This window comes from Ambystoma mexicanum, chromosome 6p (genome assembly GCF_040938575.1).
Source record: "Ambystoma mexicanum isolate Mex_15411 chromosome 6p, UKY_AmexF1_1, whole genome shotgun sequence".
Classification (NCBI taxonomy): domain Eukaryota; kingdom Metazoa; phylum Chordata; class Amphibia; order Caudata; family Ambystomatidae; genus Ambystoma; species Ambystoma mexicanum.
This window is the reverse complement of record NC_090935.1, coordinates 765050851-765074939: the sequence shown is the minus strand read 5'-3', so window position 1 is coordinate 765074939 and position 24089 is coordinate 765050851. Positions and strand designations below refer to the sequence as shown.

The window sequence follows — 24089 nt, the reverse complement described above, 5'->3', positions numbered from 1 at the left end:
CGAACCTGCCCTAAAACATGTGAACACGGTCTGGCCCAACAACAACGAGAAGCGAGGGCATCAGTTGCATAAACGACTCAACGGATACGCTGCCACTGCAGGCAGCGAGGACACTGCACATACCTCTCGGAACACTCTCCTAAGAGCCCTGGTGGACGAACCTGAAGCGAACATCATATAGCACCTCATCAAAGCCCTCTCTAGAAGGAATGCCACCTCCAAAGCACAAACCCAAACTTGTCACAATGGATGCCTTCACCTCAGTCCGACCAAAACAACAGATTCCACAGGAGATGAGCGCTGTTCAAGGATCTCCGACTCAGGCAACAGATCCTAGAGACTCCCAAATCCTACAAGCGATAGCAGCACTGCGAACATCCATGGAAGACAAGATCGGCGAAATAAAATCAGACATTCAACTGATGAGACAAGACGCGCGAAACCTAACCGACAGAATGGTCACTGCTGAAGACTCTTTGCGGGAAACAACGGAGACCACACAGGAACTCAGGGCGAAAGTCAAAGAGCTGGAATCCACAGTAGCCCGGCTAGAAACGCGCTCAGAGGATGCGGAGGGCCGAGCCCGCCGCAACAATGTCCGAATACTGGGGATACCGGAGGATTCAGAGGGCCCCGACCCCACCGAATACATTGAAACGCTGTTCCTGCAGGAAATCGGGGCAGGCAAACTCACCCAGGGTTTCTCTGTGGAGCGAGCTCACCGATCCCTTCAAAAGCGACCTCCCCCCGGCTCACATCCGAGACCCATAATAGCTAAAATCCTAAATTTCAGGGATCGGGAGGCCATTCTGAGGTTTTCGAGAGAAGGCGGAGAGATCAAAAGAGGCGCGGCGTCAATAGTCATGTATCCTGATTACACCCCAGTAGTACAACGGGCGAGAAACTCTTTTATACCAGTGAAGGCCACTCTAAGGAAACTCAACCTTAAATATATGCTGCTATATCCAGCGAGACTCAAAGTGCTCCACAACGGGAAGGCAATCTTCCTTGAAACCCCAGCGGCGGCAAATCTATGGCTTGAGCACAACAATCTGGCTGAAGATGCGGAGGGTACAGCGAGAAACAATAAACACCAGGGCAACGACAAAGATCACGCGAGAAGCTGAAGGACACATCAACCACGGTTACTATTTCGGAATAAATCGCATCGCCACACCAAGAAGGCGACGCAATCGGGCAGGAGCTCGGAGGCTCTTGTGCAAAAACACTGACGACCCACCCCAACTGAAGCGGTGCAGGTAAAATACCTACACATCACCCGGGCTGGAAGACCTGGAGAGGACCGGAAGGCCCGGGAGCCCCCGAGCGTTGTGAGTTCATAACAACTGCTGGGGGCAGTTTACTGTTGTTCTTTTCTGTTGATCCATCCTACGGGAAGGAGGTTGTTAATGTTGATAGATCTCCGAAGGCAAAAGTACAACTGACGGGCGGGGGAACTGGCTGGAGGGCCGGGATGGGCAGGACCGCACTAAACAGTGCCGAACCGGCGATGCCGGTCGCCATCATCTGCTTCATGGGTGGAAGTGGGGGCTCTCTTGTTGTTTTACGGAAACAAGATGGCTACACACATTAGACTATTGACCTGGAATGTAAGGGGCCTGGGCACCTACCCCCGCAGGAACAGGATTAAATCCTACCTACAGAGGAAGAGAGTGGACATTGCTCTCCTACAGGAGACTCACTGCACCGCTGAGGCGGATGAGAAGCTCAGAGAACACTGGGGGGGACAAGGCTACGGAGCCCCCTACTCCAAATTCGCCAGAGGGGTGTTCATCTGGTTCAACCCCCAGGTACCGTTTCTCCTACGCAGGTTGGTGAGGGACCCTGAAGGTAGATATCTGATCATATGGGGAACAGTGGAACAAAGAGAAATAGGTATAGTAAACTCATACTTCCCTAACAATAATATCCCAGCTCACTTAAAAACACTTAGCGCCCAGATGTCACAGTATCGGGATGGTCTCTTTTTGTGGGGTGGTGATTTTAATTGCGTTCACAATCCCGAACTAGATAGGTCTTATCCACCGGCAAGCGGCTTCCCCGCTGCCACCTCATCCCTAAATGCAACGCTCAACGAATTCGATCTGATAGATGCTTGGCGGGACCTCCACCCAAACGAAAGGACATACTCATATTACTCATCCCCACACAAACTACACACGAGGTTAGATTATTTTTTCATAAGCAGAGAACACACGCCTCAGACGGCTAACGCACAATACTTAGGAAGGACCATCTCCGACCACTCCCCACTCCTATTAGACTGGCAACACAACAGCCCTAGACCGCCCATCCCAATGTGGAGAATGCCTGCTGAGGCTCTGAAAGACCCGACCTTCAGGGATGAGCTCCAGGAGTCCTTAGAAAACTATATAGCGGTAAACACAGGCAGTGTGGACCAAATAGGTACGCTATGGGATGCCCTAAAGGTGGTAATACGGGGAGAAACAATTGCAAAAGCAGGAGGCATCAGGAAACTACTACGGGAGGAACTGAACCAGAAAGAGTTGACAGTCCAACAACTAGAGTCCACCCCTATTGGCACGTTGGGAAGGGAGGAAGAACTGAGTTCTCTTAGGGAGGACTGCTCCAGGGCATGGGACAGGTTGGCTAAGTTCGACTTTAGCGTCAGAACTAATAGAGCACATGCAGAGGGCGATAGACCAGGTAGGCTACTAGCGTGGCTCTGCAAAAAAGAACACCCTAGGCATACTACTACAGCACTACAAGACGAACAAGGCATAGAACACAGGACTCAACAAGACATAAACAATACCTTCCAACGATTCTATGCACAACTATACTCCCACACACACAAGGTCCCACAGGACCAGATATTGGACACCCTAGAGGAAATAGGCCTACCCAAATTGTCACCAATGCAGTCCGAAGCCCTAGACTCCGACATCACACCGGAAGACATAACAGAAGCTATTAGGTCCCTCGCTACTTGTAAGACCCCAGGATGCGATGGACTCCCCCCAGAATTCTACAAGGAATACGAACCCACCCTGACGCCCCTGTTACACCAGGTCTTTTCTGAGACATTCGAAACTGGTATCCTACCTGACAGTATGAGGGAAACCTTACTGGTCCCGATGCTCAAACCCAATAAACCCTCCGATAAATGCGACTCCTACCGCCCGCTCGCCATGCTTAATTATGATGTGAAAATACTGACGACAATACTAGCGAGACGTCTGTCCAAAGTGATTGGTGACATAGTACATGAAGACCAAAACGGCTTTATACCTGGACGTAACACGTCCCTAAACTTACGCAGGCTACAGCACATTATAGCTGAAACCAATACAAGCGGAAAACAACTCGCACTACTCTCCCTGGATGCTATTAAAGCATTTGATTCCATTTATTGGGAGTGGCTGATAGCGGTCCTGGAAGGTTTTGGGCTCGGTCAACGATTTATCAGATGGGTAGTGATCCTATATACTGAACCTAGGGCCAGGATAAAATCCGGGAGATATGTATCAGACACATGGGAAATTCGCAGGGGCACTAGGCAGGGCTGCCCACTCTCTCCCATGCTCTACATCCTGGGTCTAGAACCCATTGCGATCTTCCTTAGGCAGCAATTTTTCGATGCAGGAATTAGGCTGGGCGGGACTGACCATATTGTTTCACTATATGCAGACGATGTCCTAATATATGTTAACGACCCTCATCTCAATGTCCCGACAATACTGGAGGTCCTTGATAACTACGCCAAAGTCTCGGGCATACAATTTAGCAAAACGAAATCCTGCATGTTTCCATTAGCATCCCTGAAAAATAAATCTGCAGAAGAGCTTCCCTCAGTGGGCATAAAGTGGGAGACCGAATCTTTCCGTTACCTTGGGATCCAGATAATGCACACCCCAGAACAAATGCATACACGAAACACGATGGCTGCGATACCCAAATTGCGCAAATCCATAGGTTTCTGGTCTAAGCTTCCATTATCCATGCTGGGCAGGGCCTCAATAACCAAGATGATCATTCTCCCTAGATTCCTATATGGGTTCCAGAATGTGCACTTCTATATCACCAAGCCCTTCTTTCGGCTTCTCGACACAATAATTAAGGAGTTTCTATGGGGTAAGGGCAGACATCGGGTGGCACTGTCTACCTTAGTATTACCGCACAGCCAAGGAGGGATCCAGTTACCTAGTCTAGAGAAATACTACCTTGCAGCTCAGCTAAGCCATGTAACCAAATGGCTAGCAGACGGGACCACTTCGGAGAACCCCCTCCTGCAGGCCATGATCTCCCCAATTTACCTGAGGGAATTGCTCTGGGCCCCTCAAACTCTGCTACACGATCAGCCTTTTCTAACAATCCTAGGCAGGAAAATATGGTGCAGAACCAAGACGGTGTTACACCTGAAGCAACCATACTTCCAAGAAGTGCCAATACTCTCGGGACTCGACAAATCTGTCACCACCCTCCACACCATTAGGCACTGGGAGGGAAAAGGAGTGTACACCTGGGGTGATCTATACTCCGGAGGCACATTCAGGGAGTTCGCTGAGTTGCAGGAGGAAGACGGCATTCACGCTGGCCAATTCCTGTGGTATCAAAAGATCCGCAAGATAGCACGCATAAAATGGGACACCTGGCCAGAAGAACCAGAGAACACTCCCCTCTTGGCCTTGATGTACACCCTGAGTGAAGAGGGGAAAGCAATATCTCAGATATATAAACTCCTTGTTGACATCCCCAATCCCTGCGGTGATATACTAAAGACCCGCTGGGAATCAGACATGGGACTGGAGCTGTCCGAAGAGGAGTGGAGCAGAGCGCTGTCCTTCCCGAAAGAGGTCTCTAGAAACCAGAGATTTCGGCTAATCCAGTTAAATGTACTCTATCGTACCTACTTAACCCCGAGCAGAATCGCTAAGTTCAACAAAACCGCCCAGACACAGTGCACCTGGTGTGGGATAGAGGGAGCAGACTTAATCCATATGTTATGGAACTGTACCAAAACCCGTAGCCTCTGGTCGACGGTAAAAAAAACCTGCGAAGAGGCAGAAGTCACCAGATATAAATGGACCCCAGCAGAATGCCTCCTAGGCTGCTACCCCAGACTGGCCAAACTCAAGTATGCGGTTAAGCTGATGGACTTGCTATGCATAACAGCTAAAAGAACTATCGCCATGGCATGGAAACGGCCGGCAGGACCAAATCAAAGGGCATGGCGCAAAGAATTCGAAAGATGGGCGACTGCCGAAACAAGAGCTTGGGAGGACAGCGTGGCTAGATCTACGGACGAGTCAAGCATGGCCCTTGCTGCTTGGAAAGACACCATGTCTAGACTGTTTCACTCCTCGGATAAGCCCCCCTGAACCACCTACCGGCCCTAGCACAGGACCTGAATGATTGCCTAAGACATTCAAAACCAAGCCCCTCCAGCATTAACATTCTCAGAAAGCCCATACCCGTGCCCATGTTGCCCGGCCGCTTCCTCCCCGCTTACAACCTCATCAGTCATCACTCACCCTTGAATCGGAGATAGTTAATGTTTCTATTGTTTATGTTCATGTTATGTAAAGTTTGTTGTTTGACCACAAAGGCTGAATGTCGCTGGCCAATCGGTCACCTTGAAATATGTAACTATAACGAAAATGCCAATAAACAAATTTGAAAATAAATTAAGTGGCATGCTAATCACTTCCTCGTTTTGTTCCCCTGGACATAACAATGTTGTTTAGTTTTAAGTAGGGTCCTCATTGCCTTCTTTGCCCATAATAAGTCTAACTGCTCTCTGACTATTCTATATGTTTCATTGTTTCTCTAGTAAGGTATTTGCTAATTTTTGGCATTATATTCTTGAGTTGAGTCTCCCTCTGATTACCGCTTTGAAGGTGTCCCACCTTATACGTGGGGAGGTATCTGCCATCGCATTTTCCCTAAAGTAAGCTTGAATACGTTCTTCTATTTCCCCCCAAAAAACGGTATCAGCAAGAATCCATTCTGGCAGGACCCAATTACACAACCCCCTATGTCAACTTGCCATGCCCATTAACGCCCCTAGTGGTGCATGATCCGATAATGCTATCAATCCTATCGAGACATCTTGAATTTGACCCACCAGTCTAGTTGATATCCAAATATAATCAATTCGCGACTGGGTTTTGTGAACGTGTAAGTAATACTTGAATCCTGAATCACTTCCCTTGTTAACTCACCACACATCTATTAGCCCTAATTGTGTAAATTTGCCATTAAGCACTTATGATGGTGTGCCCCCTCATCGTCAAACCCTGTGACTAGTAGCAATTCCCGCATCCCAAATTAGATTAAAATCCCCTGTCAGTAATATGAACCCGTAGGCCCTTTTAATGAGCTAATACTTTATTGGATGAATGGGGATGCAGAATTTACTCTTACACCAATAATAAGACCGACTTAGGAAGATGGCAACACGTAACTCTTTTACTATCAGTTATATAAAACGGGGAGTACAACTGACATCAACGGACGTCTCACTGCATATAACTCTACGTTTTACATGACAAAATACACTTTATAGCAAAAACCTGTCTTCATTGACATCATAATACGTGGCAACCTAAGAAAACTTATCTGAGATTGTGGTTGGTCTACTGGGAACATCTAGGTATACTTTTTATTGGGTATAGGATTATGATTGGGTCTCTAAAGTCAGATGGACAACTATGCCCACCCCTTGTGCAAATCATCTTCATTGTTATCAAATACACAACGTTTCATTATATGATAGGTTATTATATAATAGCTTATTTATAATGCGCTTAAATTCCCAGAGGTTTCTAAGCGTGGACCTGGGGATTGACCCTGTGTCGCTCCGTGGCTTCTTGCTTCCTCGACGAGCACGTTGCCCCTGAGGTTTCCTCCAGAGCCTAACATTGGCTCTCAAACTAAAAGGCTCTTTGCTAAGTGGGCCTCTATAATTGGTTGGCACGCTTGTATCCTTCTGGAATATTCCACTCACTAGCAGCACGCAATCTGGTACCCCAGGTGCTTGTGGGTGGACTTGACCATGCCTCCCCACGCAATTAGCCCATCATCACTCCTGCTGTATGCCATTATAATTGTCTTTGAAATCGGCCTTGCAAAGTATCACTGTGCCTGAGAATAGAAGGGAGTGTGAGCACGTTCTTATATTCAGTCTCGATGTAGCTTGCCCAAAGTCTATTTCCAGCTACCCCAGGTGACAGAAGACTATGTTTTAGCTCCTTCTTCGCATTTAATACTATTAATGGAATAAAACTTGGCACTCATAGTGTTTTTCCGTTGCACCTCAACAGGGGCTTGCCTTGCTTCTCACGTTCATTTTATTGTCTCGAATAGATAACCAGTTTCTTGGCTGCCTCAACCCTTGACACTAGGCCAGACAAGCCTTTGCAATTCTTCCTCCATCTTCAGCTGCTTTTCTCTGCTGCGCCACACTTTCAGCCCTTTTGCTACTGAGGTCCTGGTTTGCTAAAGTGCATTGTGGAGCATCCAGATTCTATGCACCTTCTCTCTTGACATCTCTTCTTGGCGTGTCATCTTTGCTTCATGTGACGTCACCAATCTCCTTTTTCATTCATATTTACACTTCTTCCGGGACCTCTCCTAAGAAGCCGTCAGTTCTCCGAGATTACATGAAGAACGGTTTTCTCAATGGATACCTAGTCTCAAAGGCTTTTCATGTTATAGGCATCATTAATGGTGTTTTGCTTGTCACAATTTCCGGTTCCCAACATTTAGGCAGGATTTCCGGTAGAGGCATTTGGCTCCTCCTCTAGAAATACATGACCTTCTACTATGTTTTCAAATATCTTCATTGGTGCCATCAAAAAGCTTTCCTGTCCCGAGTTAGGAGCATATACTGACCCAGCCGTAAATATTTCCCTTTTAATGCAGAATTTCACAAATAGGTACCTCCCTGGTTTGTCACTCACCACTTTCAAAATCACCAAGTTAGGATAATTCCTAAATGCGATCAGAAGCCCTGCTTTTTTCTCGGTCGTACTCGCTTATAGAACCTGTGAATACCCTTGTAGTCTAATCCGTGATTTATTTATTCTACATATATGGGTTTCTTGAAGTGCGAGAAAGTCTGGTTTCTCGCGCCTCAAGAAGGATCCTAGTTTACAATGCTTTGCAGGTTAATTTAACCCTTGAACATTGTACGTAAGTACTTTAAAGCTCATGCAAAAAGCGTACTCCCACCCATGTGAACCTTTCCCCTGAGCCCCAACCAACCCTTTGTCCCAGTGAGAGCCCTTCTAGGTTTACTCAGCCTGTGGCTATTTTGAAATACTTGCTAGAATCCTCAAGGTTCGATCCTGTATGCCCTCCTCCCCAAATCTTACTTTCATAGTTACCCTGCTGGTCGACCTCCCCTTTTCCCCCTCAAACCCGCACCAGCCCCATGCACCCACCTTTCTCCAAACCCCTCGTCCCTAAACTTTGGCCCAGGCCAGCACATGGGTCCTATTGACAACCTCGGAAGATCCCGTTCATGCACCGGTAAACTTACTGGGAACAAACAACTGCAGAGAGGTTTACTAACTGTTGTGACTTGCCGCGTAGTGAAGAGCAAATGGGCCTCTGTCCCCAAGTCACCCACAAGGAGAGTGAAAGCTACTCCCTGTGGGAGCCTTGAAGTCACAGGTGGTTGGATTTGTTGGCAGGATCAGACGTCGCCGAGGACCCCAAAGCTGTGGAAGGAATTGCAGGAATTAGCACAGGCAATCACAATTTATTATCAATGGTGTAAATGTATCGAAAAGGCTTACCTATATCTAGTGGAAGGGTGTTAAAGATCCTAAGGTAAGGTGCGAGGGAACGTCACCAATCCTGAAGTCCAGTACCTGGGAACAAGTACTGATTGTCCACCTGTAAGTTAGGAGGGAATCGTGATGTTATGGAGTTGTAATTATTCCAGGAAAACTCCAAGATCGATCCCAATAGGTCCTGGATCCTGAGCAAGGATGGTTCAATGATGCAGAGAAGGGAAGTTCCAAAAACAGTCCGTAAATCAATAGCCAGAATCAAAAACCAGGTATCCGTGTAAAGCCAAGCAACAGTACCAAAGGAGTGAGCAGGACAAATCCGTGAGCCAAGGTCCAAAATTATCCGTAACGCGAGTCGAGGATGCCGAACAGTGTTGTAGAACAGCTGTGAAGCGGTGAATGGCACAACACTCCCAGCTTTTATGTTCGCCGGCTCCCAATCACGTGAGCAGAGCCTGGAACACGTGATCGGGAAACCGACGCGGAACCAGGAAGTGGCTGCGATCGGCCACGTCGGAACACGTGAGCGGAGCTCAGAACACTCGACCGGGAGCTGACGCGGAACCAGGAAGTGGCTGCGATCGGCCGCGTCAGACCGCTCGCAACCTCCATGGTAGCTGCCACTGGAGACGAGGGAACAGATACAGTCGCCTCCTGAGTGAGGTTTGGAACCGCAGCCGATGACGCCTCCCCTGCACCATAGGTAACGGGATGTCATGGGGGGGTGAATGGGATACTAGCCGGGCTGTACTACGTGTCGGGGAGTTCTTATCAGTGTGGGAAGCAAGCGAGGCAGTGTGTGAAGGGGAACCCCTTTTACAGTGCATGAGACTAACCCCCTCCATAGCATCCCAATCCAGCCTGTCCCCTACTTCATCTCCCATTTTCATCCCGGCCCTCCATCTCCAGTGCCTTCCTCCCTCCCCTCCTTGTTCACATCAAACTCCCCAATTCCCCTGGTGTACCTGATTGAATCAGATCATCCCTCCATCACCCCTCAGGTTGTAGCGTGTCCTTTGACATGTCCCAGCCTTTCAGAGCTGTGGGCTTTCTGCTATTCCGTTTAACCGTTGACCATTCCCATTGTCCTCTCTGCTTAAAGGTCCCTCCTTTTGCATCCGATTACCCAGTCTGGTCTTTTCTGCCTTCTAGCGCTACCAAATCCAAACCCTCTTCACATGTTATCCAGATCGGTCTCCCTTTCCATAAAAAAGCAAACCAAACGGAAAGGTCCATCTATAACGCACCTTCTCCTGATTAAGAATACTAGTAATCGGGTACACCTGCCTCCTTTTGATTAGGGTGGAGAAAGCCAGGTCTCGATAAAGTTGGACTTCAGATCCATTGAAAGTCAAGGACTTACCCGTCTGTGCTGCCCTAAGAACTCCTTCCTTCTGCCCATGAGATGTAAACTTTGGGCAGCCAGCCTGTCTGGGAGTCTACCCCACTGGTTATTTCCTAAGAGGACCCACCTTGTGTAGTCTATCCAAAAGAACATCATCCGGAGGCATCTCCAACAACAGATCTGTACCAAGAGTTTGTTTTGAATGCTTAAGGTCTTTGTCTCCGATCTCCTCAGGAACATTCTTAATGCGTATATTGGATCGTCTTGATCGATTCTCTAGGTCCTCACACTGGATTTCTAGATTGTGCGTCATCCGTGCTGGCTGCTCCAGAGTTTCATGATTTTTTCGCGAGTCATCTGCTAGATCTTGTAAAGCATGTTCTGTATTATCAACTCGCTCTACTAGTTTTGAGATTTCCCCTTTAATTTTTAAAATCACACTTTTTATGTCTGATCTTACTGCAACAATTTGTTCTTGGAAAGAGTCCTGAAGTGTTTCCTTTAGACACTGTTGGTGCTCGGCTAGGCATTGCATTACTTCTTCCTTTGTTATTGCCATCGGATCTCCGTATTCTTTACTCGCTTTATGTGGTGTCCTTACAGCTGGGGAGCAAGTCTCACCATGAGTGTCTTTCCCCTCCGATTGCCAGCACCCTGTGATTGTCCCCTCTGCCCTTCGAATGTTCACCTTAGGGGGTGCCAGGGTGCCTTTAGTGCATACTTTCCCTTTAGTATTTGACATATGCTCCTTTTGGGTATCACCTATCTGACTGCCCTTCGATGATCATCGAGTTGTCATAGTTGAATGCACCACTCCGTCCTCTAACATTTACCACACTATCTTTTCCCAGCGACAGTGCCCAGCTAAGGGCTCGAACAACAGCACATCAAACAGAGGTAAGTTCCAGATGCCTTTCCAGCCATACTTTTCAATCCTGTGGGTCTGTGGGTCTCCCATATAACCCTAAAGTACTGAATTCTCCAACACTATTCCTTTTCCGTAACCTGTATCCCTTTGCCAGTAAAACCTGTCATCTCAGCACGTCCTGTCCCTGTGGGCGGCCATCTTGGAATGTGTATTAGGTTTAATTAACCAATTTGAAAAATAAAGATTCTTTTCCAAAAACGATAAATGAATAATAAAAACCATTTACAGCTGCATTTTTTATTTTTGGGGCTCATGTTAGCAATACAACTAGACAAACTAGTGAAGAATACTTGTGGGAATCACAGACGTGCCTTTTTCCTTTTTCTCTTGATATCCTCGGTTTAGCTTGTTGTGGCTCGGGCTTTCCTTTCATAAGAATGAGGCATGAAGTCTTATTCATAGTAAAAGCTGTCAACAATGAGTACCTATACCTTGTTTGGCCTTCATGTGCCACCCTTGGCAGGCGTCGCAGTGGGATGGAAAGCATTTAAGGTGTCCCATGGAGTGTGTATCTGACATATTTACAGAACTGGTATTCTTTAGTCACAGACTGGTAGGTGCTGGATATTTGGATATTATATATCAACGTGTTCTGATCGAGGGAATTGAAGCTCTACTGCTCAAAACAGCTTTCTCCAGTGCTCAAAAGGCCAAGCCACAGACAGGCTATCTCATAGGAGTGTATGTATTCTCTTTATTGCTATGACCATTTCATATTTGTTTTAAATAATATCCCATTGACATTCAAAGGTATTGTTACAAAGTCAGCTACCTATATCTTGGGGTGATGGTTGGGGTGGCCAGTGGTGGGGAGAGTAGCTGCTGCCACTTGTGATGTGATGCTAGGCCTCAGGGCAGTGTGGGGAGGATCCCCTGGACCAACCTACCACACTGCCATCTTGCCGGAGGGACTTGTCATATTAGCTGCAGCTATAAGACTGGCCATTTAAAGGACCAGTATGATTGGTGGTGGCCCCCAGGACATCACAACCTGGTATGGATGTAATGTACCCGAAGCCACGAAATGTCCCAAAGTTTTGAGGTCCACACAGTTCTGCCAAGCCTGAGTTAGGTCTATGGAAAGGTCATTTACTTGAATCGAAGTAAGCAATTTGTTTCGGAAGATGCAAAATAATAGGAACGTTTAAACAAGCAAAGAAGACGTCAGACCTGACTGCGCTTGTCCCTGTGTGTGCTAACAATCCTCTTAGCTTTGGATGGATAGTGAGTATGTGACTGCAGAGAGTGCAGCTCTACTGTTGTCGTTCTCATTCCGGCTTTAACCAAAAGTAAAAATCAAGGTGACACTAGACGAAATGACACCTCAGTCTCTGGTCCACAAAGACAGAGATAGGGTCTCTAGTGCCTTCGGCAAAGGTGTGACAATCCAATTCACACACACAACGTTTAACACACTTAAGACCCAGTAAGTGGGGGCCATGTCCAGGTGTGGGTCAAGGGCCTTATTAAAAGCTCAAGGTGGGTCAGGTGACTGTGGGTGGGAGAAGGTGCCAGAAAGTCACTTTTGAAGATAGTTTGAGAGGACAACAGGCTGAGCGAGTGACAGAGGTGGCTGGAGGTGATCTAAAAGAAAACAGATGTGGTGGGAGGTGATGTTGAAGGTGGAGAGACACAGGTGGATAGAAGAGGGACAGAGTGAGTTGGTGAACGTGAAAGAGGTGAGCCTTAATCCTGATAAGGGTGGAGGAACAAGCACATGGCAGAGCATGGAGGAGGTGCAGGTGACTCACAGGAAGAGTGTGGCCAGAATAAAGGGACTATGTGAGCTTCCCTTGGGTACGAGCATGTGGTGAGACATCATGGAGGAAAGAGGGAGTAGGCTCATGTGCGGTAGAGCGAGTACCCTTGGACAGGGAGGTGACGAGATGAGACGCCAAAATGTAAGCATGTGGAAACTGAAGTGGCTGACATGGTGGGGCTTTGAGGTGTTACGCCACACTTTTGGCTTCCAACTTGGATTCAAGATGCAACAGCATACACAGAACAGAGACTGAGTATGGTCTCACCAAACAATAGGGCAGTAGTGGAGGTCAAGAAAGAATTGTGGGAACACTTCAACCTCCAAGACTGTTGGTGATACGTAGAGAGACTGAGACAATTAGACAACATACAGGGACTGACTCTTAACAACGAGGATGTCAGTAGCATGTTGTGATAAGGGAGCTAGGATTAGACCACACAGTTCCTTGGATCCCCTGTTGAATGTTGATTGAGCCTTGGTTAATAAATAATGAGGCTGAACTATTTGACAAGCTGGGAGCCCAGCTGTAACCTAATATGTCTTGGGACCCTTAGAATATGTGAATAGCCCAACCAGATCATGTGTTTCTTTCTCACCCATAGAAAATAAGTTGTATGTGTTTCTCACTTAAGGTGGTCACAGGATTTCTATGTCACCCAGAAACAAATACTCAGAAAATGATTACAGCTAAAATGGCTAACAACAATAACAACAATAAATTTTGCTGTGCTTGGAGTGGGAGAAATCCAGTAAGTTGTGGGTTCTTTGGATGAGGTCAGAGGAAGAAAATGTGCCAGACCCAGAGACCAGCAGGAGGAAGGATGGTAGACTGGGGTGTGGAAGCAATTTAGGGGAAAGGTGAGGTATTGGTTGGTGAGGGCAAGTGGTACTGTGTTGTGAGTGTGTGTGCAAGTTGGGCGAGGGAGTATGTTAGAGGGAGTGTAGCGAGTGAGTGGAAAGTGTTTGTGAGAGAGGAAGGAGGGTGACTGAGTAGAAGGGTAGGGTGGAGAAAGGGGAGATAGTAGTGTGGAGAGGGGAGATTAGTAGTGGGTTTGAGGAAGGATAGAGAGTATAGCTGTGAGTAAGATTAGATGGCAGACGTAAGAAATAGAGATGGGAACATGAGGGGATAGAAGTGAAAGTGTAAGGGAAAAACAGGTGAGTCGGTGTGTGGAGTAGTAGGGAGGAGAGGAGGAGGAGGAAAGGTAGAGTGATATAGAGTGTTAGGGAGAGGAACACCAGGCCATGGAAGGAAGATTACTGTGAGCAGGGCTTGCATGTCTGAAAATCCCAACCCAACACTATCTTTAGAATTAAAAACATTGATTGTGTAGGTCTAGCCTAGAAAGTCCCAGAGGGAGCTTAGATAGATACGGAAAGTGAAACAAGAGATAGAGGGGTATTGGCGAATCACGCTTTAACCTCTGTAGTAATAGTTACATAGAAGTATTATAAAGACACTTCAGTCTTGTCAAATCTTCATCTGTTAATGATTTATTCAAAGATAATCTCTTGTTTCATATGTCTGAGGTCTTTTATGGCTAGACCTTGTGGAATTGGTGACGTAGCTTGCCACTTAATTGACTTTAAGTGGACATAGCGCACTCACGGGGGGGTCAGACTCATGCACACTTTTATTTAGATAGATGAGATGAGGGGATTGCCTTTAGGCCCTCACTGACAGTTAAAAATCGAGAGTGGGGGTCAATAAGCTCTAGATACTAAAAGGGGAATGAGGATTCCTGTGCTAGGGAGACAAACATTTAATTTAGATGAGAGAGTGAGGGATTGCCCTAGCACCACGCCGAAACATTCAATAAATACCCTTCAACGATATCAAGAAGTTGGGGTGTTCATTAAGCCACCTGTGGCACGCAACAGCAAGGTGGCTCTGGCTTTGTAGTGGAATCCTGCGGGGCCAACATTGCACTCTGAGCAGTTCCTTCTGAGCTTGGCCAGCTGCTAGGACATCCCCACCAGCCCCCTCATCCACAGAGCCCCCAGTGTGGCCTGTGAGGCAGCCCACCAACCTATACTTAGCGAGCCTGCCTTCTGCGGGTGCCTAGCTCCCTGCACCTGGCACCACAGTCTCTGACAAAGGGACATGAAGTATCAGTGTACCAGGAGCCTCACCACTCAGAAGAAAGTAAAGGGCAAGGATGCAGCCCCCAATACATCCCATCTTTAGTAGTGCATCTTTACCCTATAAAGTGCAGATCTATGGCATCCATTTTCTCAGCTGGCCCCAGATCGCCTGCAGGCCACTGATCTCTGCTGCTCGTTTCGATGGAAAATAGACCTCAGCTCTACCCCACCAGCATTTTCAGGGGTATTTTCCGGCTGCCAGTGGGAAAGCAGTGGAGGAATGGCATCTGCCGCCTGGAAGCTCACTGCCCCTGCATCCAGTCTTGCTCACTGTTGGCCATGTGCTCATAATTCATTGCTGACAGGTGTATCTTTGCCCAATGGCTAATTCTGTTACATCTCAATTATGTGTTCATGTGATGGCCAGGCACTGCTTTGTCATTCCCTCAGTTAGGACTTGTGACTGAGAAGAACAAGATGTTATTGCTTTGATTACTTGCTGGTGATGTCAATACATCTTGTCCAAAGTGGGTTTCCGTTGACGGCATACATGCCAACATTATCCATTCCATTCGGGAGACACTAGTCCAGTCCCTTTGCATTCTGGGGCTTGTAGTCCTGCATTTATAATGGGTAAATTGAGGACTACCAGTCCCAGAATTAAAACCAGGACTGGACTTCATCTCCCGAATGTAAGGGGTAATGCTGGCAGGCATGTGACAGAAGTCCCTTTCCAGCCATTGGTGTCTTTTTCTGTGCACTGATCGAAAAGAGACATATTTATATCTAGGTAAAAGCAGAAGCAGCATAGTTTGGGGTTTTTACAGGCTAAACATGGTTTATAAAACAGACCTGTATATGCATTGAACAATCATATGGCACTGTCAGGAAAGATATAGGTTATTAATATCTTTACCCCTTTGGTCTAGTTCCTTAATCCTTCAACATTACTGGGAAGTCTTCATCAAACCCTACTTCTACGTTCCGTCTCCTTTCCTCCATACTGTATAGGTGTCCCTCCTTGGGGACTGGACAGAACCTTTTTTCTTAAAAAAAATAGCATTTCCCCTTTAACTTTCACGGGCGCGTAGACGCGTCTACGGTCATGACTGCGCTTCCCTCTGGCACTTGGCCTCAGGCGCCTTTTCCGCGCTGATGGGATTGGACCTTCTTCCTGCAGGCTCCCTGGAGTTTGGTAATTTTTCAGCTTTCCCTGCTGCATTTTATGTTTATTACTGCTGGCCTCCGGTGCATCGCCTGCTCCTGCGCATGTAGACTCATAGAGGCTTTTTAACAGGTGTTCTGCATGAGAAATTTGTTTCCCAACATCGGATCCATACACCCTCTGTCTACAGTGTTTAGGAGCGGGTCACTGTTGGGAAGATTGCACGCCCTGCCACACCCTTATACTGCGCTCGTTGAAGAACCATTTAGCGTTGTGCAGGGTGATATTTGCAGCCTCGCTTCAAGATCATCTCAAGGACTTTGTGCAGTGTGGAAGCAATGCGGGTAGGTGCTACTTTCTTTACCAAGGCACCCTGCAAAGGGGATTCCTTTCCCGGGAATCCACCAAGCGGGAGGGGTTCTAAGGACCCTAGCACCGGGCCTAGGCCCGAGAGGACACATTTACGTTCTACGACTATCGGACCCAAAGCCTAGGGCAGCACGCCTACTGGGAGCCCTCCCAAGGTCATCTCCAGGACTGAGCTGCCACTCGAGGGCCCTCTGTGGTCTGGGGTCTCAGGTTCTGAGCCGGTCTGTTCCTTCGCATTCCTGATGAAGCCACTGCAACCAAGATCATGTTGGTGAGAAAATGGTGCCGCCCGTGACGCAGCTCCAAAGGAGTGTCTCAGCCCTGCTACCAGCGGCTCCTCAGAACATTCAGCAGCTTCGTGTAGGCAAGACTTAACCCCTAGGGGGAATGGTCCACTGCACAAGTTCAGTGGTGCACAGCATACCCCACCATGTCCACCACGCTGTGGTACACCCAGAGCAGCGGGACTCCACACAGGCCCCAGCAGGGAGGTCCCTCTCTGCGCCAGACACTCCACCTCCTCCCCAAATGCTTCATGGGGCTCATGAGGTCCATTCAGATGACAGGCCTCCTTAAGTACTTAATTAAAAAGGTAGTTCCTCAGCGCCCATGGGCACAGACACAGCAGGAGCCAGTCCAACTTCTGATGCAGCCTGTGGTTACACCCGCACTGGTAGATGGCGGGGGCTCTGTGTGGGGCTGCTCCAGCAGAAGGAGGCGCTGGCCCACACATGCCAACAGGGCCTACTCCAGCTCCAGACCTGGAGTCCCAGGCAGGTACGCCGTAGGGGGCCGATCCTGCACATGGGGATAAAGACACAGACGTCGATGACCGATAGGCCTCAGCGTTGTTCAAGGCTTCCATGACCGTATGGAGGGATTAGCAGAGTTGTTGGGGGTGCTGTGCCCCAGGGAGAGCAACTAGGGTCTGGTGTGCTGGCTGAGGTGTTGGCACTCAGGTCTCACAGCAAATCAGGCATACCGTTGTAAAGGGACGTGTCAGCGCTGGCTATAGCGGCTGAAGCCACACTTGGCACAACCAGTGAACAAGAGGCTGGACGCCAAGTACAGACAGGGGGAGGGTGAGACCATCCTCCTGACTACGCATCAACAGCCACATTCATCTGTAATCACAACAGCGTCCATGTACGCAAAACCACAAACCTCAGGGGCGCCTGGCTCTTCTGCGGCCAACCCTCTCACCAAGGAAGACAAGCTGCTAGAAGCTTATGCGATGAAGTTGTATGCTAATTCGGGGTTACACCTCAGGCAGGCAAACATGGATGCAATCTTGGCTGCAGCCAACCAAAGGTTGTGGAGAGAAATTGGGTATTTTCTGCCAGATCTCCCTACTCGCAGGCGGGCATCTTTCAAGGCAGGGCTTGCAGAGGCTCAAGTGGTGTCACAAGACTTGCTAGAAACCACTGTGGAGAACATTGATACAACAGGAAGAGTTATCTGCGTAGCTAAAGACATGCAGTGAGCTGCATGCTACTAAAGTCAGTACAGATGTGCAGGAGCTGATACTGGATCTCCTCTTTGAGGGGGTGGGCTATTGCACTGCTCAACCGATGAAGAGCTGAATGAAAAGAATACCAGCTCACAGACTGCAAAGACCCTGGCCATTCTAACCAAGCCAACTTCTAGGTCATTTAGCTCACAGGGCAGGTCAGACCAGCGAAATAGGTCTTTTGGAGGCTTCAGGGGCTTCCAGCCACCTGTCCAGACAGCCGGACAGGTTGCTTAATCCTGCAGAGGTGCAAGCACCAGCGGACTAGAAATGGGTTCTTTCAGTCCACCTCCTCTGACCCCAAGAAGGAATGAGGGTGACGTCCTGGTCTACTCCTCTCTGGTGGGGGGCAGATTGGCTCTCCACGAAATGCGATGGCGTTCATTGGTGAAAGACCCTTGGGTACTTTCGGTGGTTTTAGAAGTTTATCAACCCCCGGGTCCCTCTCCACATCCAGTCTATCCTCCTTTGCTTTATATAGGTTTGCCGGCTCTCATGTCAGAAGTTGTTTCCCTTCTTCAGAACCAAGCCATCAAGCAGGTACCCCTAAATCAAAGGGGCGCTGGTTACTACTCCAGAATTTTGGCCATCCCAAAAAGAACTAGGCTGGCCTGAGGGTGATGCTCAACCTTTCTTTTCTGATCACATAGAGTCTCTGCAAGGGAGACTGGATGTGCTCCCTGGACCTACAGTACGCTTACCTACACTTCCGGATTTGGCAGCCGCACAGGCAGTTTCTGCAGTTCACAATTATGGGACGATACTTCCAATACCAAGTGCTGCCTTTTGGCTTCTACTCGGCACAACAAGTATTCACGAGACTGATGAACACCGTAGCAGTGCTGCTCCGTGCCAGGGGTCACCACGTCAACCCATACCTGGACGACTGGCTCATAACAGGCAGCTTGCGGGAGGTGTTGGACAACACTATGAAAGGCCTCATGGACCTTCTCCACCATCTTGGGTTCTCGGTACACCAGACCAAGTCGGAATTCATACCATTGCAGTCCCTGATCTTCCTGGGACTGGCCTGGGGCATGAAAAGTCTGAGGATCTCCCCCACTCAGGAGCGGGTCAGGGCGATGCTCAGGGCTACTGGACACTTCCTGGACAGGCAGTTCACATCAGCATGGTGGTATCAGCACCTGCTGGGCCTCATAGCGGCATGTATTCTGGCAGTGTCTTATGCCAGGTTGAAAATGAGACAGTTGAAGTTGCATTTTGCAGAAAACTGGGAACAGGAGAAGGGCTCCCAAGCGGACAAGATCTCAGTTTCGGCAGGGGTCAGGCCAGACATAATGTGGTGGAGGCAGCAGGAAAATATCACAAGGGGAGCTCCGGTCTGCCAGCCGGACCCGGTGGTGGTTGTTATGACAGACTCCTCTTCAGAGGGTTGGGGGTGGCCGCGCTGGACAACTTTGCAATTCACGGCAGGTGGTCACATCAACAGCAGGAGGAGCACATAAATGTGCTAAAACGGACAGAGATTCACTTGGCTCCAAGGGCTTTTCTTCCGCTGATAGAGGGCAAGGTGGACCTCATCAGGACAGACAATACCACGTCTGTTTTTACCTCAACAAACAGGGTGGAACAAGGTCTCTGGCTCTGTGTAGACTGACGGTTCAGATCTGGGAGTGGGCCTTAGAGCAGGGAATTCATCTCAAAGCTGTGCACCTCCTGGGAGAGAGAGAAACATGGAGGCAGACAGGCTGAACCGGCTTCAGACGGACAACTACAAATGGGTTCTAGGCCCGCAGGTCCTCACTGCCTTGTTCAGGATATGGGGCCACCCGGATGTGGATCTATTTGCCTCTGCAAGCCATGGAAAGTGCAGGAGATTTGCGTTGTGGATGGGGGAGGGCAGGCACTCGTTAGGCGATGCCCTCTAGATCTCTTGGTGCAACCTGTGGGGTTATGCCTTCCCTCCACTACCATTGATACAGAGGGTGTTCAGGAAATTCCAGGAGGTGATTCACTGCCACTTCATTCTGGTGGTCCCAGAATGACCAGCCAGGATCTGGTACTCAGACCTGGTGGAAATGACAGGGCAAGGGCCTATCCCCTTGCAGCCAATGGGCCTGTTAATCCTTTCTCAGCAGGGTGGGTCGGTGGTTCACCCACAGCCGGAGTCCCTAGCCCTTTCAGCTTGGTACCTGAGCAGTTGAAAATGCATCAGTTAGGATTGTCACAGGCCAATCTGGAAATTATTCAAAATGCTAGGAAGCAATCCACTAGACTACAGTACAAGAGCAAGTGGTCCAGGTTCTGTTATTAGGCCAGAGACAGGGTAGTGGACCCAGTGTACTGTTCGCTTGATCATGTCTTATCCTTTACGACATACCTAGCAAGCACAGGGGTGCAGGTCGAAACATGTTGGACTTATTTGGAGTCATTCACAGCATACAAGAACTCAAAGGGACAGGTTTTCTCCACAGCCAATCCTGTGGTGGAGAGACATTTGCAAGGGCTTTCCAGGCTGTATCCCCCAATCGGGAAACCTCACCCTGTATGGGATCTTAATGTAGTGCTAGCCGGGCTGGCGCACAAGCCGTTCAAACCTATGGCTACTACTGTCATCAAGTGGGCCACGCTAAAGACTGCTCTTTTGGTAGGTCTCACATCGGCCAGGCGCAACAGTGAGAGTCAGTTCTCTAGTGGCTTCCGAGCCTTCCACAGTCTTCCACAGGGACAAGGTAGTCATGAGGAAACATCCAAAGTTTTTGCCGAGGGCGGTTTCCTCCTTTCACATCAATGAGGAAATTGTACTTCCAACCTACTTTCCGAATCCTCAATCGGAGGGGGGGGGGAGACATTGCATTGCTTAGACGTCAGGAGGACTCTCAAATTCTACCTCGACAGGACTAAACAGTTCAGGAAGTATGACACACGGTGGTTCAGCACTGGGAAAGCAGGAATCCAAGGTTTCCATAGCCAGGTGGATGGTGGGGGCCATCACACATTCGTATATGCTGCAGAAAAGGTTGTCCTCTGAAAATATGCATACACATGCAGTAAGGGCTAGGGCGGCAGCAGTATCTTTCCAGAGACAGGTGCATTGGCAGGTCATCAGCAAAGCAGCCACATGGGCCTCACCATCGGCTTTTTGCAAGCACTACTGTTTAGAAGTCAGTCCTTGAGCGGATGCTTAGTTTGGACAAGCTGTCCTCAAGAACTTGTTTGCTGAGTGATCAACTGCACTCCTCCGTATGGGGCTTTATCGATTGCAATCACACGTACATTATGGCGGGAAGGGGACGGAACGTAGGAGTAAGTAAAGGTTGCTCACCTTAGTGACTAAGGTACTCCTAGTCCATAGTCCCCTTTTGTCCATACGACCCTCCGCCATCCGCCCATTATAAATAGGTCAGGCTAGTATAGCTGTCTGGAATGTTCAAGGGGACTGAGGCCAGGCACCAATGGGCAGGGCTATGGGGGCGTGGTGACGCCCATAGTCGTGCCTACGCGTGCCAGAAATTTAAAGGGGAAAAGCTCTTTTTTGGAAGAAAAAAGGTTCTGGTCCTGTCCCTTAGGAGGGACGCCTATACAGTATGGAGAAAAGGGGAATATGGACTAGGAGTACGTTAGTCACTATGGTGAGTAACATCATTTAATTTCAATAGGTTTATAGTTAACACACCACATCCTTGAAACAGACAAATCCACGAGAATGCTGTGGTTCCTGGTGTGAGGAGTCAGAAATGAGTCGGACACAAGCTTGTCCTATTTTTGGTTAAATAATTTTGCTAAAGACTAGGGGGGGTTGGGGAAATGCCTCTCTGTCCCTGCTCTTGAGGAATTTCCCTACCTAAGCAAAAACTAAGGCTCTGTCTTTTTCAGGGTGTCAAAAACAAAACTGTCCCATGTCCATTGTTCTATTCTGACCCTCACACTACAAACTTAACTCTAAGGTGAAAAAGGGAAGTGTCTTTAACCTTGAGTGGTTTGGAAAAAGTGTTCATAAAGGAAGGATAAATGACTTAAATAAAAGTTTCTTCAAGGATAAAGTTCTTGGTTTCAGAGGGTAGCCTCCTGCCCCTGGATTCTTCTTTACTCCTTGAGGTTTTCATACACCATAGTTCTTTGGGCCTCTCTTGGCCAAGTACAACTCTTGTCCACAAAACGTGACTGACTTCACAGTATCTTTCAAGAACAAATCTTTGGGCACTTCTTGGCCAAGTACAACACTTGCACATGAAACTTGCTTAACACAATCCTCTTCAATTGCCTGGTGTATTCCCCTGCCAGGACTTCAGATTCACTCTTCGTGAGACTGCCTTGTGTTCTCTCCTATCAGGACTTTTGATTTACTCCACATACTTGTGATTGCCTTGTATACTCCACTGCCAGGACATTTGTTCATTTGGGTTTGTAGTATCTTTTTCTCCACATTGCGTTATCCTTCTTCTTCTTCGTCCCAGTATTTTGTGAATTCTGGGAACAGAAGTCCATTGTGAATGATTAACTTATGGAATTCGGAGAAGCATTTTCAAAATGTTTTGATGGCAAGTTAATTATGATTGATTGACAAGGGGAAATGAAAGAGGTGATTTCATTACTTTGGCAAATCAGCCCAAGGTGGGAAGATTGGTCCATAGTTTTGGTAAAAAAGGGTTTTCCTGCTCTTCATAGGAAAGGGATTGGATAAATGATAATAGGCGATAAGGTTTTCAGACATGGGGAGTTATTTTAAAGGGAAAATGGGGGATACTGTGTCTCATTTGATGGAGCCACAACATCTCACTGCAAACTGTCTCCTCTCATGTAGCTACCCCAATGGTCAGTATCAGTAGCAGATGCTGTCCCCTGGCCATATGGGAGGAGATTACAGGCAGGGAATCAGTGATGACTCCACCGGATCATCGCACTGGATTTGGGCCTGCTTCAAACACCCCTGCACATGTATCCTCAATAACTAGATAATTAGTTTGGCGGTACTGACTCACCTTCAATTTTGTCTCTGCGTCATCACACTGTTAATGTAATGTGTGCCATGGTGTAAGTATCCTCAGCTGTTTGTTTTTTTTTTTTTTTTTTATTTTTTTTTTTATACGGTTTATACAAACCTTTAAAAACAAAAAACAAAAGATAACGACAACCCCAAGAGAGGCCAATGAAACAACACGCAACCCAACTGACCTCAAATTAAACCCCATCCATATATATCTTCAATCTCCTGTGATTAGTCCTTTTGCTGTTGCGAATTATCATCATTACATAGAAAATAAAAGTGATTCCTCCTTGGAGTGTCATTGAATCTAGGGTTCTGAGACCGCTGGTACCAAGTCTGTTTTTAGACGTTTATTCAGTTCGTCGAGAAATGTTATTAAAGCAAACATCAGCGGACGGTTTGATCCTTCGAATATCCCTTTCCACCAGTCATCCGCACACCGTGTCTGCATTTTTGCAAACACCGGACCGAACGTGCGAGTTCTTAATGTGCGTAGGTTGGAACAGAAAAGTGTAAGGTGTTTCAACGTCTCGTTTCCAGTTTTGCAAAAGCGACACAATAACTCTGTAGTAGAGTTGTGTGCATAGCGGCGTTCTTTAGTGTCCATTAAGTTTAGTCTGAATCTTAGATAGGTAGATCTGGCTGACACATTAGGAAATAGCGTCAAGTAAGCTTGCAAACTCCCATGCTCTCTGGCCTCTCCTGGGACATCAGCCATCATTCTGCAGTTCCGTCTTTGTTCGCATGTTAAATGCCAGTCCGTGCTCCATACTTTTTTCTTCGCTAGCATCGGATTTGTTTTTTGCTCTGTGAATAACTAGTCATATTTTATGTCTCGATGATTTATTTTGTATTCCGTTGCTAAACAATTTCCTATAATGTTTAAGAAACATGGTGACTGCAAATCCTACTCTAATGAAATAACGCAGTGCTATTTTCTTCATGGAACAAGAAAATACATGCTTTCAAAAAGAGATAAGTGCAGCTTCCTGGTATCAGTTGTGTAGTTGGCAGTTGCACAAATGCTAATTTGCTTTTAGCTAGCTAAGATTAAAAGTAATTCTTTCCCTGAGCAGCCTTAAAGTAAGCAAGCATGAAAGCATTATCTGACTAATCTGGGATGAATTGACATTTAAAGGAATTAGCATTACATCTGCACTTTAAAGCTATTAATTTCATAGATAAATTAACTGC

General features: G+C 47.7%; 1 protein-coding gene across 6 annotated transcripts in view; it reads left to right on the top strand.

The window, feature by feature from the left end:
• KIAA0825 (KIAA0825 ortholog) overlaps window positions 1-24089 on the top strand; it is a 2662507-nt gene that overhangs the window by 1777593 nt on the left and 860825 nt on the right. The gene's annotated exons all lie outside the window — the stretch shown is intronic.